At 50.7% G+C, this 15076-nt stretch overlaps 19 non-coding genes across 19 annotated transcripts; 9 read left to right on the forward strand and 10 right to left on the reverse strand.

The window, feature by feature from the left end:
* Positions 1-593: 593 nt before the first annotated feature.
* Positions 594-666, reverse strand: TRNAA-AGC (transfer RNA alanine (anticodon AGC)). Its single transcript has one exon. It is a non-coding gene; the product is annotated as a tRNA-Ala (tRNA).
* A 694-nt stretch (positions 667-1360) lies between these two features.
* TRNAR-CCU (transfer RNA arginine (anticodon CCU)) lies at positions 1361-1433 on the forward strand. The gene has a single exon. It is a non-coding gene; the product is annotated as a tRNA-Arg (tRNA).
* Positions 1434-2033: 600 nt separating this feature from the next.
* On the reverse strand, positions 2034-2106 carry TRNAA-AGC (transfer RNA alanine (anticodon AGC)). Its single transcript has one exon. It is a non-coding gene; the product is annotated as a tRNA-Ala (tRNA).
* Positions 2107-2800: 694 nt separating this feature from the next.
* Positions 2801-2873, forward strand: TRNAR-CCU (transfer RNA arginine (anticodon CCU)). The gene has a single exon. It is a non-coding gene; the product is annotated as a tRNA-Arg (tRNA).
* A 600-nt stretch (positions 2874-3473) lies between these two features.
* On the reverse strand, positions 3474-3546 carry TRNAA-AGC (transfer RNA alanine (anticodon AGC)). The gene has a single exon. It is a non-coding gene; the product is annotated as a tRNA-Ala (tRNA).
* A 694-nt stretch (positions 3547-4240) lies between these two features.
* On the forward strand, positions 4241-4313 carry TRNAR-CCU (transfer RNA arginine (anticodon CCU)). The gene has a single exon. It is a non-coding gene; the product is annotated as a tRNA-Arg (tRNA).
* A 600-nt stretch (positions 4314-4913) lies between these two features.
* On the reverse strand, positions 4914-4986 carry TRNAA-AGC (transfer RNA alanine (anticodon AGC)). Its single transcript has one exon. It is a non-coding gene; the product is annotated as a tRNA-Ala (tRNA).
* Positions 4987-5680: 694 nt separating this feature from the next.
* Positions 5681-5753, forward strand: TRNAR-CCU (transfer RNA arginine (anticodon CCU)). Its single transcript has one exon. It is a non-coding gene; the product is annotated as a tRNA-Arg (tRNA).
* Positions 5754-6353: 600 nt separating this feature from the next.
* TRNAA-AGC (transfer RNA alanine (anticodon AGC)) lies at positions 6354-6426 on the reverse strand. Its single transcript has one exon. It is a non-coding gene; the product is annotated as a tRNA-Ala (tRNA).
* A 693-nt stretch (positions 6427-7119) lies between these two features.
* Positions 7120-7192, forward strand: TRNAR-CCU (transfer RNA arginine (anticodon CCU)). Its single transcript has one exon. It is a non-coding gene; the product is annotated as a tRNA-Arg (tRNA).
* A 600-nt stretch (positions 7193-7792) lies between these two features.
* Positions 7793-7865, reverse strand: TRNAA-AGC (transfer RNA alanine (anticodon AGC)). Its single transcript has one exon. It is a non-coding gene; the product is annotated as a tRNA-Ala (tRNA).
* Positions 7866-8559: 694 nt separating this feature from the next.
* TRNAR-CCU (transfer RNA arginine (anticodon CCU)) lies at positions 8560-8632 on the forward strand. Its single transcript has one exon. It is a non-coding gene; the product is annotated as a tRNA-Arg (tRNA).
* Positions 8633-9232: 600 nt separating this feature from the next.
* TRNAA-AGC (transfer RNA alanine (anticodon AGC)) lies at positions 9233-9305 on the reverse strand. The gene has a single exon. It is a non-coding gene; the product is annotated as a tRNA-Ala (tRNA).
* Positions 9306-9999: 694 nt separating this feature from the next.
* Positions 10000-10072, forward strand: TRNAR-CCU (transfer RNA arginine (anticodon CCU)). Its single transcript has one exon. It is a non-coding gene; the product is annotated as a tRNA-Arg (tRNA).
* Positions 10073-10672: 600 nt separating this feature from the next.
* On the reverse strand, positions 10673-10745 carry TRNAA-AGC (transfer RNA alanine (anticodon AGC)). The gene has a single exon. It is a non-coding gene; the product is annotated as a tRNA-Ala (tRNA).
* A 1366-nt stretch (positions 10746-12111) lies between these two features.
* TRNAA-AGC (transfer RNA alanine (anticodon AGC)) lies at positions 12112-12184 on the reverse strand. The gene has a single exon. It is a non-coding gene; the product is annotated as a tRNA-Ala (tRNA).
* Positions 12185-13361: 1177 nt separating this feature from the next.
* Positions 13362-13434, forward strand: TRNAR-UCU (transfer RNA arginine (anticodon UCU)). Its single transcript has one exon. It is a non-coding gene; the product is annotated as a tRNA-Arg (tRNA).
* A 600-nt stretch (positions 13435-14034) lies between these two features.
* TRNAA-AGC (transfer RNA alanine (anticodon AGC)) lies at positions 14035-14107 on the reverse strand. The gene has a single exon. It is a non-coding gene; the product is annotated as a tRNA-Ala (tRNA).
* A 694-nt stretch (positions 14108-14801) lies between these two features.
* On the forward strand, positions 14802-14874 carry TRNAR-CCU (transfer RNA arginine (anticodon CCU)). The gene has a single exon. It is a non-coding gene; the product is annotated as a tRNA-Arg (tRNA).
* Positions 14875-15076: the final 202 nt, after the last annotated feature.

Raw genomic sequence — 15076 nt, forward strand, 5'->3', positions numbered from 1 at the left:
GCATTTTGTTCACACTTCTGCCAAAGCATGCAAAAGGTTTTTGCGGTAGTAGGGGGTGGGCGCAGGCTAGTACTTTGCTGGGCGCTGTGAAGTCCAGAACGTGCTCTGCTGGTAGCAGACTTTAAATGCCGGGAGACTGCAGAGTGTAGCAACGCCTCATGTCAGCGAAGAGACACAGATGAGTGGTAAGAAAGACAGGGAAAATATGCTTTCTGGAATCAGAGCTCCTGCAGACAGGGCTCACTCTTCTGCCAGCTCCGACCTGCTCCGATGAAAACGAAATAAAAGAGCAAAGGCTGCGCACTTTGAACCAATTATTCGAAGCATCGTATTGAAATGAAATAAAAGGTTAACAGCCCTGGGTGGCATCAAAGTGGAATTTCCTGAATATGTCACCAATGCCATGCAATGCGCCTGTTGCACAGTATCACGCCTGTTGCCGGCCCTCGCGCGGATGACTCTTTGGGATAGCAGAAAGTGGACGGAAGACTTTTAGGATGATAGTAAAAAAAACAGAAGCGAGCACATGACTTTATTTGCGACGATTGGCGAGTTTTGAATAAAATAGTGAAAATGAAGTAAAAGCGTCTTGCTGGAGAATGCGGGCATCGATCCCGCTACCTCTCGCATGCTAAGCGAGCGCTCTACCATCTGAGCTAATTCCCCTCCTCCTCGAAGGCTCTCGATACACTGCTTCAGAGCTGAAGCACAGTCTCCGGCTCACACTTGCTTGGCTGTCCAGGGACCTGTAGTGCATAAAGCCCTTTCTCTTCATCTGCCGCAGAGGAAATCACAATCTCACCCCTTTGCCCAAAACAAAATACCTTCAGTGGAGCTACAAGTAAAGCTGCAGATGGCCATCCATTGCAACGAGGATTGGCCAACCAGGTATTAATAGCAGAGTGACTCCACTGCCACGCCCTTTCACGCTGGACCTGCGCTTGTGATCAAGAGGCTGCACGCCAGTCCCATAGACCCGAGAGCCCAATTGAAAAGGTGCTTGCTTCTCACTTTATTTCTCTCGCTATTTCTTGCTGTTTTAGGCCGCTGACACGCCGCCTGCAGCCAAAGGACCAGCGCTGGAGTGCCCTTTGTCATTTTTACCAGCTGGCCATATTTTACAATCGAGCGTCAGAATACCAAACAGGTAAGAGTTAGGTCTGGGAATTGAGTCCACTTTCCATCGTGTGTCCCATAAAGCGGAAGTGTCCAGCCGAGTGCAAGCAGGTGCCTTTTGCCCGCGTGTGCTGGGACACTGCAGCTTTGGACGTGAGCCAACTTGCCCTTTTCAGTGGGCCAGTACCTGTGACTCCAGTGAGAGAAGAGGAAAAGAAAGAACTTTCCCCTTCTCTGACGAGTGGCCCCAGTGGCCTAATGGATAAGGCACTGGCCTCCTAAGCCAGGGATTGTGGGTTCGAGTCCCATCTGGGGTGGTTCGTGGCATTTTGTTCACACTTCTGCCAAAGCATGCAAAAGGTTTTTGCGGTAGTAGGGGGTGGGCGCAGGCTAGTACTTTGCTGGGCGCTGTGAAGTCCAGAACGTGCTCTGCTGGTAGCAGACTTTAAATGCCGGGAGACTGCAGAGTGTAGCAACGCCTCATGTCAGCGAAGAGACACAGATGAGTGGTAAGAAAGACAGGGAAAATATGCTTTCTGGAATCAGAGCTCCTGCAGACAGGGCTCACTCTTCTGCCAGCTCCGACCTGCTCCGATGAAAACGAAATAAAAGAGCAAAGGCTGCGCACTTTGAACCAATTATTCGAAGCATCGTATTGAAATGAAATAAAAGGTTAACAGCCCTGGGTGGCATCAAAGTGGAATTTCCTGAATATGTCACCAATGCCATGCAATGCGCCTGTTGCACAGTATCACGCCTGTTGCCGGCCCTCGCGCGGATGACTCTTTGGGATAGCAGAAAGTGGACGGAAGACTTTTAGGATGATAGTAAAAAAAACAGAAGCGAGCACATGACTTTATTTGCGACGATTGGCGAGTTTTGAATAAAATAGTGAAAATGAAGAAAAAGCGTCTTGCTGGAGAATGCGGGCATCGATCCCGCTACCTCTCGCATGCTAAGCGAGCGCTCTACCATCTGAGCTAATTCCCCTCCTCCTCGAAGGCTCTCGATACACTGCTTCAGAGCTGAAGCACAGTCTCCGGCTCACACTTGCTTGGCTGTCCAGGGACCTGTAGTGCATAAAGCCCTTTCTCTTCATCTGCCGCAGAGGAAATCACAATCTCACCCCTTTGCCCAAAACAAAATACCTTCAGTGGAGCTACAAGTAAAGCTGCAGATGGCCATCCATTGCAACGAGGATTGGCCAACCAGGTATTAATAGCAGAGTGACTCCACTGCCACGCCCTTTCACGCTGGACCTGTGCTTGTGATCAAGAGGCTGCACGCCAGTCCCATAGACCCGAGAGCCCAATTGAAAAGGTGCTTGCTTCTCACTTTATTTCTCTCGCTATTTCTTGCTGTTTTAGGCCGCTGACACGCCGCCTGCAGCCAAAGGACCAGCGCTGGAGTGCCCTTTGTCATTTTTACCAGCTGGCCATATTTTACAATCGAGCGTCAGAATACCAAACAGGTAAGAGTTAGGTCTGGGAATTGAGTCCACTTTCCATCGTGTGTCCCATAAAGCGGAAGTGTCCAGCCGAGTGCAAGCAGGTGCCTTTTGCCCGCGTGTGCTGGGACACTGCAGCTTTGGACGTGAGCCAACTTGCCCTTTTCAGTGGGCCAGTACCCGTGACTCCAGTGAGAGAAGAGGAAAAGAAAGAACTTTCCCCTTCTCTGTCGAGTGGCCCCAGTGGCCTAATGGATAAGGCACTGGCCTCCTAAGCCAGGGATTGTGGGTTCGAGTCCCATCTGGGGTGGTTCGTGACATTTTGTTCACACTTCTGCCAAAGCATGCAAAAGGTTTTTGCGGTAGTAGGGGGTGGGCGCAGGCTAGTACTTTGCTGGGCGCTGTGAAGTCCAGAACGTGCTCTGCTGGTAGCAGACTTTAAATGCCGGGAGACTGCAGAGTGTAGCAACGCCTCATGTCAGCGAAGAGACACAGATGAGTGGTAAGAAAGACAGGGAAAATATGCTTTCTGGAATCAGAGCTCCTGCAGACAGGGCTCACTCTTCTGCCAGCTCCGACCTGCTCCGATGAAAACGAAATAAAAGAGCAAAGGCTGCGCACTTTGAACCAATTATTCGAAGCATCGTATTGAAATGAAATAAAAGGTTAACAGCCCTGGGTGGCATCAAAGTGGAATTTCCTGAATATGTCACCAATGCCATGCAATGCGCCTGTTGCACAGTATCACGCCTGTTGCCGGCCCTCGCGCGGGTGACTCTTTGGGATAGCAGAAAGTGGACGGAAGACTTTTAGGATGATAGTAAAAAAAACAGAAGCGAGCACATGACTTTATTTGCGACGATTGGCGAGTTTTGAATAAAATAGTGAAAATGAAGAAAAAGCGTCTTGCTGGAGAATGCGGGCATCGATCCCGCTACCTCTCGCATGCTAAGCGAGCGCTCTACCATCTGAGCTAATTCCCCTCCTCCTCGAAGGCTCTCGATACACTGCTTCAGAGCTGAAGCACAGTCTCCGGCTCACACCTGCTTGGCTGTCCAGGGACCTGTAGTGCATAAAGCCCTTTCTCTTCATCTGCCGCAGAGGAAATCACAATCTCACCCCTTTGCCCAAAACAAAATACCTTCAGTGGAGCTACAAGTAAAGCTGCAGATGGCCATCCATTGCAACGAGGATTGGCCAACCAGGTATTAATAGCAGAGTGACTCCACTGCCACGCCCTTTCACGCTGGACCTGCGCTTGTGATCAAGAGGCTGCACGCCAGTCCCATAGACCCGAGAGCCCAATTGAAAAGGTGCTTGCTTCTCACTTTATTTCTCTCGCTATTTCTTGCTGTTTTAGGCCGCTGACACGCCGCCTGCAGCCAAAGGACCAGCGCTGGAGTGCCCTTTGTCATTTTTACCAGCTGGCCATATTTTACAATCGAGCGTCAGAATACCAAACAGGTAAGAGTTAGGTCTGGGAATTGAGTCCACTTTCCATCGTGTGTCCCATAAAGCGGAAGTGTCCAGCCGAGTGCAAGCAGGTGCCTTTTGCCCGCGTGTGCTGGGACACTGCAGCTTTGGACGTGAGCCAACTTGCCCTTTTCAGTGGGCCAGTACCCGTGACTCCAGTGAGAGAAGAGGAAAAGAAAGAACTTTCCCCTTCTCTGTCGAGTGGCCCCAGTGGCCTAATGGATAAGGCACTGGCCTCCTAAGCCAGGGATTGTGGGTTCGAGTCCCATCTGGGGTGGTTCGTGGCATTTTGTTCACACTTCTGCCAAAGCATGCAAAAGGTTTTTGCGGTAGTAGGGGGTGGGCGCAGGCTAGTACTTTGCTGGGCGCTGTGAAGTCCAGAACGTGCTCTGCTGGTAGCAGACTTTAAATGCCGGGAGACTGCAGAGTGTAGCAACGCCTCATGTCAGCGAAGAGACACAGATGAGTGGTAAGAAAGACAGGGAAAATATGCTTTCTGGAATCAGAGCTCCTGCAGACAGGGCTCACTCTTCTGCCAGCTCCGACCTGCTCCGATGAAAACGAAATAAAAGAGCAAAGGCTGCGCACTTTGAACCAATTATTCGAAGCATCGTATTGAAATGAAATAAAAGGTTAACAGCCCTGGGTGGCATCAAAGTGGAATTTCCTGAATATGTCACCAATGCCATGCAATGCGCCTGTTGCACAGTATCACGCCTGTTGCCGGCCCTCGCGCGGGTGACTCTTTGGGATAGCAGAAAGTGGACGGAAGACTTTTAGGATGATAGTAAAAAAAACAGAAGCGAGCACATGACTTTATTTGCGACGATTGGCGAGTTTTGAATAAAATAGTGAAAATGAAGAAAAAGCGTCTTGCTGGAGAATGCGGGCATCGATCCCGCTACCTCTCGCATGCTAAGCGAGCGCTCTACCATCTGAGCTAATTCCCCTCCTCCTCGAAGGCTCTCGATACACTGCTTCAGAGCTGAAGCACAGTCTCCGGCTCACACCTGCTTGGCTGTCCAGGGACCTGTAGTGCATAAAGCCCTTTCTCTTCATCTGCCGCAGAGGAAATCACAATCTCACCCCTTTGCCCAAAACAAAATACCTTCAGTGGAGCTACAAGTAAAGCTGCAGATGGCCATCCATTGCAACGAGGATTGGCCAACCAGGTATTAATAGCAGAGTGACTCCACTGCCACGCCCTTTCACGCTGGACCTGCGCTTGTGATCAAGAGGCTGCACGCCAGTCCCATAGACCCGAGAGCCCAATTGAAAAGGTGCTTGCTTCTCACTTTATTTCTCTCGCTATTTCTTGCTGTTTTAGGCCGCTGACACGCCGCCTGCAGCCAAAGGACCAGCGCTGGAGTGCCCTTTGTCATTTTTACCAGCTGGCCATATTTTACAATCGAGCGTCAGAATACCAAACAGGTAAGAGTTAGGTCTGGGAATTGAGTCCACTTTCCATCGTGTGTCCCATAAAGCGGAAGTGTCCAGCCGAGTGCAAGCAGGTGCCTTTTGCCCGCGTGTGCTGGGACACTGCAGCTTTGGACGTGAGCCAACTTGCCCTTTTCAGTGGGCCAGTACCCGTGACTCCAGTGAGAGAAGAGGAAAAGAAAGAACTTTCCCCTTCTCTGTCGAGTGGCCCCAGTGGCCTAATGGATAAGGCACTGGCCTCCTAAGCCAGGGATTGTGGGTTCGAGTCCCATCTGGGGTGGTTCGTGGCATTTTGTTCACACTTCTGCCAAAGCATGCAAAAGGTTTTTGCGGTAGTAGGGGGTGGGCGCAGGCTAGTACTTTGCTGGGCGCTGTGAAGTCCAGAACGTGCTCTGCTGGTAGCAGACTTTAAATGCCGGGAGACTGCAGAGTGTAGCAACGCCTCATGTCAGCGAAGAGACACAGATGAGTGGTAAGAAAGACAGGGAAAATATGCTTTCTGGAATCAGAGCTCCTGCAGACAGGGCTCACTCTTCTGCCAGCTCCGACCTGCTCCGATGAAAACGAAATAAAAGAGCAAAGGCTGCGCACTTTGAACCAATTATTCGAAGCATCGTATTGAAATGAAATAAAAGGTTAACAGCCCTGGGTGGCATCAAAGTGGAATTTCCTGAATATGTCACCAATGCCATGCAATGCGCCTGTTGCACAGTATCACGCCTGTTGCCGGCCCTCGCGCGGATGACTCTTTGGGATAGCAGAAAGTGGACGGAAGACTTTTAGGATGATAGTAAAAAAAACAGAAGCGAGCACATGACTTTATTTGCGACGATTGGCGAGTTTTGAATAAAATAGTGAAAATGAAGAAAAAGCGTCTTGCTGGAGAATGCGGGCATCGATCCCGCTACCTCTCGCATGCTAAGCGAGCGCTCTACCATCTGAGCTAATTCCCCTCCTCCTCGAAGGCTCTCGATACACTGCTTCAGAGCTGAAGCACAGTCTCCGGCTCACACCTGCTTGGCTGTCCAGGGACCTGTAGTGCATAAAGCCCTTTCTCTTCATCTGCCGCAGAGGAAATCACAATCTCACCCCTTTGCCCAAAACAAAATACCTTCAGTGGAGCTACAAGTAAAGCTGCAGATGGCCATCCATTGCAACGAGGATTGGCCAACCAGGTATTAATAGCAGAGTGACTCCACTGCCACGCCCTTTCACGCTGGACCTGCGCTTGTGATCAAGAGGCTGCACGCCAGTCCCATAGACCCGAGAGCCCAATTGAAAAGGTGCTTGCTTCTCACTTTATTTCTCTCGCTATTTCTTGCTGTTTTAGGCCGCTGACACGCCGCCTGCAGCCAAAGGACCAGCGCTGGAGTGCCCTTTGTCATTTTTACCAGCTGGCCATATTTTACAATCGAGCGTCAGAATACCAAACAGGTAAGAGTTAGGTCTGGGAATTGAGTCCACTTTCCATCGTGTGTCCCATAAAGCGGAAGTGTCCAGCCGAGTGCAAGCAGGTGCCTTTTGCCCGCGTGTGCTGGGACACTGCAGCTTTGGACGTGAGCCAACTTGCCCTTTTCAGTGGGCCAGTACCCGTGACTCCAGTGAGAGAAGAGAAAAGAAAGAACTTTCCCCTTCTCTGTCGAGTGGCCCCAGTGGCCTAATGGATAAGGCACTGGCCTCCTAAGCCAGGGATTGTGGGTTCGAGTCCCATCTGGGGTGGTTCGTGGCATTTTGTTCACACTTCTGCCAAAGCATGCAAAAGGTTTTTGCGGTAGTAGGGGGTGGGCGCAGGCTAGTACTTTGCTGGGCGCTGTGAAGTCCAGAACGTGCTCTGCTGGTAGCAGACTTTAAATGCCGGGAGACTGCAGAGTGTAGCAACGCCTCATGTCAGCGAAGAGACACAGATGAGTGGTAAGAAAGACAGGGAAAATATGCTTTCTGGAATCAGAGCTCCTGCAGACAGGGCTCACTCTTCTGCCAGCTCCGACCTGCTCCGATGAAAACGAAATAAAAGAGCAAAGGCTGCGCACTTTGAACCAATTATTCGAAGCATCGTATTGAAATGAAATAAAAGGTTAACAGCCCTGGGTGGCATCAAAGTGGAATTTCCTGAATATGTCACCAATGCCATGCAATGCGCCTGTTGCACAGTATCACGCCTGTTGCCGGCCCTCGCGCGGATGACTCTTTGGGATAGCAGAAAGTGGACGGAAGACTTTTAGGATGATAGTAAAAAAAACAGAAGCGAGCACATGACTTTATTTGCGACGATTGGCGAGTTTTGAATAAAATAGTGAAAATGAAGTAAAAGCGTCTTGCTGGAGAATGCGGGCATCGATCCCACTACCTCTCGCATGCTAAGCGAGCGCTCTACCATCTGAGCTAATTCCCCTCCTCCTCGAAGGCTCTCGATACACTGCTTCAGAGCTGAAGCACAGTCTCCGGCTCACACTTGCTTGGCTGTCCAGGGACCTGTAGTGCATAAAGCCCTTTCTCTTCATCTGCCGCAGAGGAAATCACAATCTCACCCCTTTGCCCAAAACAAAATACCTTCAGTGGAGCTACAAGTAAAGCTGCAGATGGCCATCCATTGCAACGAGGATTGGCCAACCAGGTATTAATAGCAGAGTGACTCCACTGCCACGCCCTTTCACGCTGGACCTGCGCTTGTGATCAAGAGGCTGCACGCCAGTCCCATAGACCCGAGAGCCCAATTGAAAAGGTGCTTGCTTCTCACTTTATTTCTCTCGCTATTTCTTGCTGTTTTAGGCCGCTGACACGCCGCCTGCAGCCAAAGGACCAGCGCTGGAGTGCCCTTTGTCATTTTTACCAGCTGGCCATATTTTACAATCGAGCGTCAGAATACCAAACAGGTAAGAGTTAGGTCTGGGAATTGAGTCCACTTTCCATCGTGTGTCCCATAAAGCGGAAGTGTCCAGCCGAGTGCAAGCAGGTGCCTTTTGCCCGCGTGTGCTGGGACACTGCAGCTTTGGACGTGAGCCAACTTGCCCTTTTCAGTGGGCCAGTACCTGTGACTCCAGTGAGAGAAGAGGAAAAGAAAGAACTTTCCCCTTCTCTGACGAGTGGCCCCAGTGGCCTAATGGATAAGGCACTGGCCTCCTAAGCCAGGGATTGTGGGTTCGAGTCCCATCTGGGGTGGTTCGTGGCATTTTGTTCACACTTCTGCCAAAGCATGCAAAAGGTTTTTGCGGTAGTAGGGGGTGGGCGCAGGCTAGTACTTTGCTGGGCGCTGTGAAGTCCAGAACGTGCTCTGCTGGTAGCAGACTTTAAATGCCGGGAGACTGCAGAGTGTAGCAACGCCTCATGTCAGCGAAGAGACACAGATGAGTGGTAAGAAAGACAGGGAAAATATGCTTTCTGGAATCAGAGCTCCTGCAGACAGGGCTCACTCTTCTGCCAGCTCCGACCTGCTCCGATGAAAACGAAATAAAAGAGCAAAGGCTGCGCACTTTGAACCAATTATTCGAAGCATCGTATTGAAATGAAATAAAAGGTTAACAGCCCTGGGTGGCATCAAAGTGGAATTTCCTGAATATGTCACCAATGCCATGCAATGCGCCTGTTGCACAGTATCACGCCTGTTGCCGGCCCTCGCGCGGATGACTCTTTGGGATAGCAGAAAGTGGACGGAAGACTTTTAGGATGATAGTAAAAAAAACAGAAGCGAGCACATGACTTTATTTGCGACGATTGGCGAGTTTTGAATAAAATAGTGAAAATGAAGAAAAAGCGTCTTGCTGGAGAATGCGGGCATCGATCCCGCTACCTCTCGCATGCTAAGCGAGCGCTCTACCATCTGAGCTAATTCCCCTCCTCCTCGAAGGCTCTCGATACACTGCTTCAGAGCTGAAGCACAGTCTCCGGCTCACACTTGCTTGGCTGTCCACTGACCTGTAGTGCATAAAGCCCTTTCTCTTCATCTGCCGCAGAGGAAATCACAATCTCACCCCTTTGCCCAAAACAAAATACCTTCAGTGGAGCTACAAGTAAAGCTGCAGATGGCCATCCATTGCAACGAGGATTGGCCAACCAGGTATTAATAGCAGAGTGACTCCACTGCCACGCCCTTTCACGCTGGACCTGCGCTTGTGATCAAGAGGCTGCACGCCAGTCCCATAGACCCGAGAGCCCAATTGAAAAGGTGCTTGCTTCTCACTTTATTTCTCTCGCTATTTCTTGCTGTTTTAGGCCGCTGACACGCCGCCTGCAGCCAAAGGACCAGCGCTGGAGTGCCCTTTGTCATTTTTACCAGCTGGCCATATTTTACAATCGAGCGTCAGAATACCAAACAGGTAAGAGTTAGGTCTGGGAATTGAGTCCACTTTCCATCGTGTGTCCCATAAAGCGGAAGTGTCCAGCCGAGTGCAAGCAGGTGCCTTTTGCCCGCGTGTGCTGGGACACTGCAGCTTTGGACGTGAGCCAACTTGCCCTTTTCAGTGGGCCAGTACCCGTGACTCCAGTGAGAGAAGAGGAAAAGAAAGAACTTTCCCCTTCTCTGTCGAGTGGCCTCAGTGGCCTAATGGATAAGGCACTGGCCTCCTAAGCCAGGGATTGTGGGTTCGAGTCCCATCTGGGGTGGTTCGTGGCATTTTGTTCACACTTCTGCCAAAGCATGCAAAAGGTTTTTGCGGTAGTAGGGGGTGGGCGCAGGCTAGTACTTTGCTGGGCGCTGTGAAGTCCAGAACGTGCTCTGCTGGTAGCAGACTTTAAATGCCGGGAGACTGCAGAGTGTAGCAACGCCTCATGTCAGCGAAGAGACACAGATGAGTGGTAAGAAAGACAGGGAAAATATGCTTTCTGGAATCAGAGCTCCTGCAGACAGGGCTCACTCTTCTGCCAGCTCCGACCTGCTCCGATGAAAACGAAATAAAAGAGCAAAGGCTGCGCACTTTGAACCAATTATTCGAAGCATCGTATTGAAATGAAATAAAAGGTTAACAGCCCTGGGTGGCATCAAAGTGGAATTTCCTGAATATGTCACCAATGCCATGCAATGCGCCTGTTGCACAGTATCACGCCTGTTGCCGGCCCTCGCGCGGATGACTCTTTGGGATAGCAGAAAGTGGACGGAAGACTTTTAGGATGATAGTAAAAAAAACAGAAGCGAGCACATGACTTTATTTGCGACGATTGGCGAGTTTTGAATAAAATAGTGAAAATGAAGAAAAAGCGTCTTGCTGGAGAATGCGGGCATCGATCCCGCTACCTCTCGCATGCTAAGCGAGCGCTCTACCATCTGAGCTAATTCCCCTCCTCCTCGAAGGCTCTCGATACACTGCTTCAGAGCTGAAGCACAGTCTCCGGCTCACACTTGCTTGGCTGTCCAGGGACCTGTAGTGCATAAAGCCCTTTCTCTTCATCTGCCGCAGAGGAAATCACAATCTCACCCCTTTGCCCAAAACAAAATACCTTCAGTGGAGCTACAAGTAAAGCTGCAGATGGCCATCCATTGCAACGAGGATTGGCCAACCAGGTATTAATAGCAGAGTGACTCCACTGCCACGCCCTTTCACGCTGGACCTGCGCTTGTGATCAAGAGGCTGCACGCCAGTCCCATAGACCCGAGAGCCCAATTGAAAAGGTGCTTGCTTCTCACTTTATTTCTCTCGCTATTTCTTGCTGTTTTAGGCCGCTGACACGCCGCCTGCAGCCAAAGGACCAGCGCTGGAGCGCCCTTTGTCATTTTTACCAGCTGGCCATATTTTACAATCGAGCGTCAGAATACCAAACAGGTAAGAGTTAGGTCTGGGAATTGAGTCCACTTTCCATCGTGTGTCCCATAAAGCGGAAGTGTCCAGCCGAGTGCAAGCAGGTGCCTTTTGCCCGCGTGTGCTGGGACACTGCAGCTTTGGACGTGAGCCAACTTGCCCTTTTCAGTGGGCCAGTACCCGTGACTCCAGTGAGAGAAGAGGAAAAGAAAGAACTTTCCCCTTCTCTGTCGAGTTGCCCCAGTGGCCTAATGGATAAGGCACTGGCCTCCTAAGCCAGGGATTGTGGGTCCGAGTCCATCTGGGGTGGTTCGTGGCATTTTGTTCACACTTCTGCCAAAGCATGCAAAAGGTTTTTGCGGTAGTAGGGGGTGGGCGCAGGCTAGTACTTTGCTGGGCGCTGTGAAGTCCAGAACGTGCTCTGCTGGTAGCAGACTTTAAATGCCGGGAGACTGCAGAGTGTAGCAACGCCTCATGTCAGCGAAGAGACACAGATGAGTGGTAAGAAAGACAGGGAAAATATGCTTTCTGGAATCAGAGCTCCTGCAGACAGGGCTCACTCTTCTGCCAGCTCCGACCTGCTCCGATGAAAACGAAATAAAAGAGCAAAGGCTGCGCACTTTGAACCAATTATTCGAAGCATCGTATTGAAATGAAATAAAAGGTTAACAGCCCTGGGTGGCATCAAAGTGGAATTTCCTGAATATGTCACCAATGCCATGCAATGCGCCTGTTGCACAGTATCACGCCTGTTGCCGGCCCTCGCGCGGGTGACTCTTTGGGATAGCAGAAAGTGGACGGAAGACTTTTAGGATGATAGTAAAAAAAACAGAAGCGAGCACATGACTTTATTTGCGACGATTGGCGAGTTTTGAATAAAATAGTGAAAATGAAGAAAAAGCGTCTTGCTGGAGAATGCGGGCATCGATCCCGCTACCTCTCGCATGCTAAGCGAGCGCTCTACCATCTGAGCTAATTCCCCTCCTCCTCGAAGGCTCTCGATACACTGCTTCAGAGCTGAAGCACAGTCTCCGGCTCACACTTGCTTGGCTGTCCAGGGACCTGTAGTGCATAAAGCCCTTTCTCTTCATCTGCCGCAGAGGAAATCACAATCTCACCCCTTTGCCCAAAACAAAATACCTTCAGTGGAGCTACAAGTAAAGCTGCAGATGGCCATCCATTGCAACGAGGATTGGCCAACCAGGTATTAATAGCAGAGTGACTCCACTGCCACGCCCTTTCACGCTGGACCTGCGCTTGTGATCAAGAGGCTGCACGCCAGTCCCATAGACCCGAGAGCCCAATTGAAAAGGTGCTTGCTTCTCACTTTATTTCTCTCGCTATTTCTTGCTGTTTTAGGCCGCTGACACGCCACCTGCAGCCAAAGGACCAGCGCTGGAGTGCCCTTTGTCATTTTTACCAGCTGGCCATATTTTACAATCGAGCGTCAGAATACCAAACAGGTAAGAGTTAGGTCTGGGAATTGAGTCCACTTTCCATCGTGTGTCCCATAAAGCGGAAGTGTCCAGCCGAGTGCAAGCAGGTGCCTTTTGCCCGCGTGTGCTGGGACACTGCAGCTTTGGACGTGAGCCAACTTGCCCTTTTCAGTGGGCCAGTACCCACCTTCAGTGGAGCTACAAGTAAAGCTGCAGATGGCCATCCATTGCAACGAGGATTGGCCAACCAGGTATTAATAGCAGAGTGACTCCACTGCCACGCCCTTTCACGCTGGACCTGCGCTTGTGATCAAGAGGCTGCACGCCAGTCCCATAGACCCGAGAGCCCAATTGAAAAGGTGCTTGCTTCTCACTTTATTTCTCTCGCTATTTCTTGCTGTTTTAGGCCGCTGACACGCCGCCTGCAGCCAAAGGACCAGCGCTGGAGTGCCCTTTGTCATTTTTACCAGCTGGCCATATTTTACAATCGAGCGTCAGAATACCAAACAGGTAAGAGTTAGGTCTGGGAATTGAGTCCACTTTCCATCGTGTGTCCCATAAAGCGGAAGTGTCCAGCCGAGTGCAAGCAGGTGCCTTTTGCCCGCGTGTGCTGGGACACTGCAGCTTTGGACGTGAGCCAACTTGCCCTTTTCAGTGGGCCAGTACCCGTGACTCCAGTGAGAGAAGAGGAAAAGAAAGAACTTTCCCCTTCTCTGTCGAGTGGCCCCAGTGGCCTAATGGATAAGGCACTGGCCTTCTAAGCCAGGGATTGTGGGTTCGAGTCCCATCTGGGGTGGTTCGTGGCATTTTGTTCACACTTCTGCCAAAGCATGCAAAAGGTTTTTGCGGTAGTAGGGGGTGGGCGCAGGCTAGTACTTTGCTGGGCGCTGTGAAGTCCAGAACGTGCTCTGCTGGTAGCAGACTTTAAATGCCGGGAGACTGCAGAGTGTAGCAACGCCTCATGTCAGCGAAGAGACACAGATGAGTGGTAAGAAAGACAGGGAAAATATGCTTTCTGGAATCAGAGCTCCTGCAGACAGGGCTCACTCTTCTGCCAGCTCCGACCTGCTCCGATGAAAACGAAATAAAAGAGCAAAGGCTGCGCACTTTGAACCAATTATTCGAAGCATCGTATTGAAATGAAATAAAAGGTTAACAGCCCTGGGTGGCATCAAAGTGGAATTTCCTGAATATGTCACCAATGCCATGCAATGCGCCTGTTGCACAGTATCACGCCTGTTGCCGGCCCTCGCGCGGGTGACTCTTTGGGATAGCAGAAAGTGGACGGAAGACTTTTAGGATGATAGTAAAAAAAACAGAAGCGAGCACATGACTTTATTTGCGACGATTGGCGAGTTTTGAATAAAATAGTGAAAATGAAGAAAAAGCATCTTGCTGGAGAATGCGGGCATCGATCCCGCTACCTCTCGCATGCTAAGCGAGCGCTCTACCATCTGAGCTAATTCCCCTCCTCCTCCAAGGCTCTCGATACACTGCTTCAGAGCTGAAGCACAGTCTCCGGCTCACACTTGCTTGGCTGTCCAGGGACCTGTAGTGCATAAAGCCCTTTCTCTTCATCTGCCGCAGAGGAAATCACAATCTCACCCCTTTGCCCAAAACAAAATACCTTCAGTGGAGCTACAAGTAAAGCTGCAGATGGCCATCCATTGCAATGAGGATTGGCCAACCAGGTATTAATAGCAGAGTGACTCCACTGCCACGCCCTTTCACGCTGGACCTGCGCTTGTGATCAAGAGGCTGCACGCCAGTCCCATAGACCCGAGAGCCCAATTGAAAAGGTGCTTGCTTCTCACTTTATTTCTCTCGCTATTTCTTGCTGTTTTAGGCCGCTGACACGCCGCCTGCAGCCAAAGGACCAGCGCTGGAGTGCCCTTTGTCATTTTTACCAGCTGGCCATATTTTACAATCGAGCGTCAGAATACCAAACAGGTAAGAGTTAGGTCTGGGAATTGAGTCCACTTTCCATCGTGTGTCCCATAAAGCGGAAGTGTCCAGCCGAGTGCAAGCAGGTGCCTTTTGCCCGCGTGTGCTGGGACACTGCAGCTTTGGACGTGAGCCAACTTGCCCTTTTCAGTGGGCCAGTACCCGTGACTCCAGTGAGAGAAGAGGAAAAGAAAGAACTTTCCCCTTCTCTGTCGAGTGGCCCCAGTGGCCTAATGGATAAGGCACTGGCCTCCTAAGCCAAGGATTGTGGGTTCGAGTCCCATCTGGGGTGGTTCGTGGCATTTTGTTCACACTTCTGCCAAAGCATGCAAAAGGTTTTTGCGGTAGTAGGGGGTGGGCGCAGGCTAGTACTTTGCTGGGCGCTGTGAAGTCCAGAACGTGCTCTGCTGGTAGCAGACTTTAAATGCCGGGAGACTGCAGAGTGTAGCAACGCCTCATGTCAGCGAAGAGACACAGATGAGTGGTAAGAAAGA

This window comes from Ambystoma mexicanum, chromosome 5q (assembly GCF_040938575.1).
Source record: "Ambystoma mexicanum isolate Mex_15411 chromosome 5q, UKY_AmexF1_1, whole genome shotgun sequence".
In the NCBI taxonomy this organism is placed as follows: Eukaryota; Metazoa; Chordata; class Amphibia; order Caudata; family Ambystomatidae; genus Ambystoma; species Ambystoma mexicanum.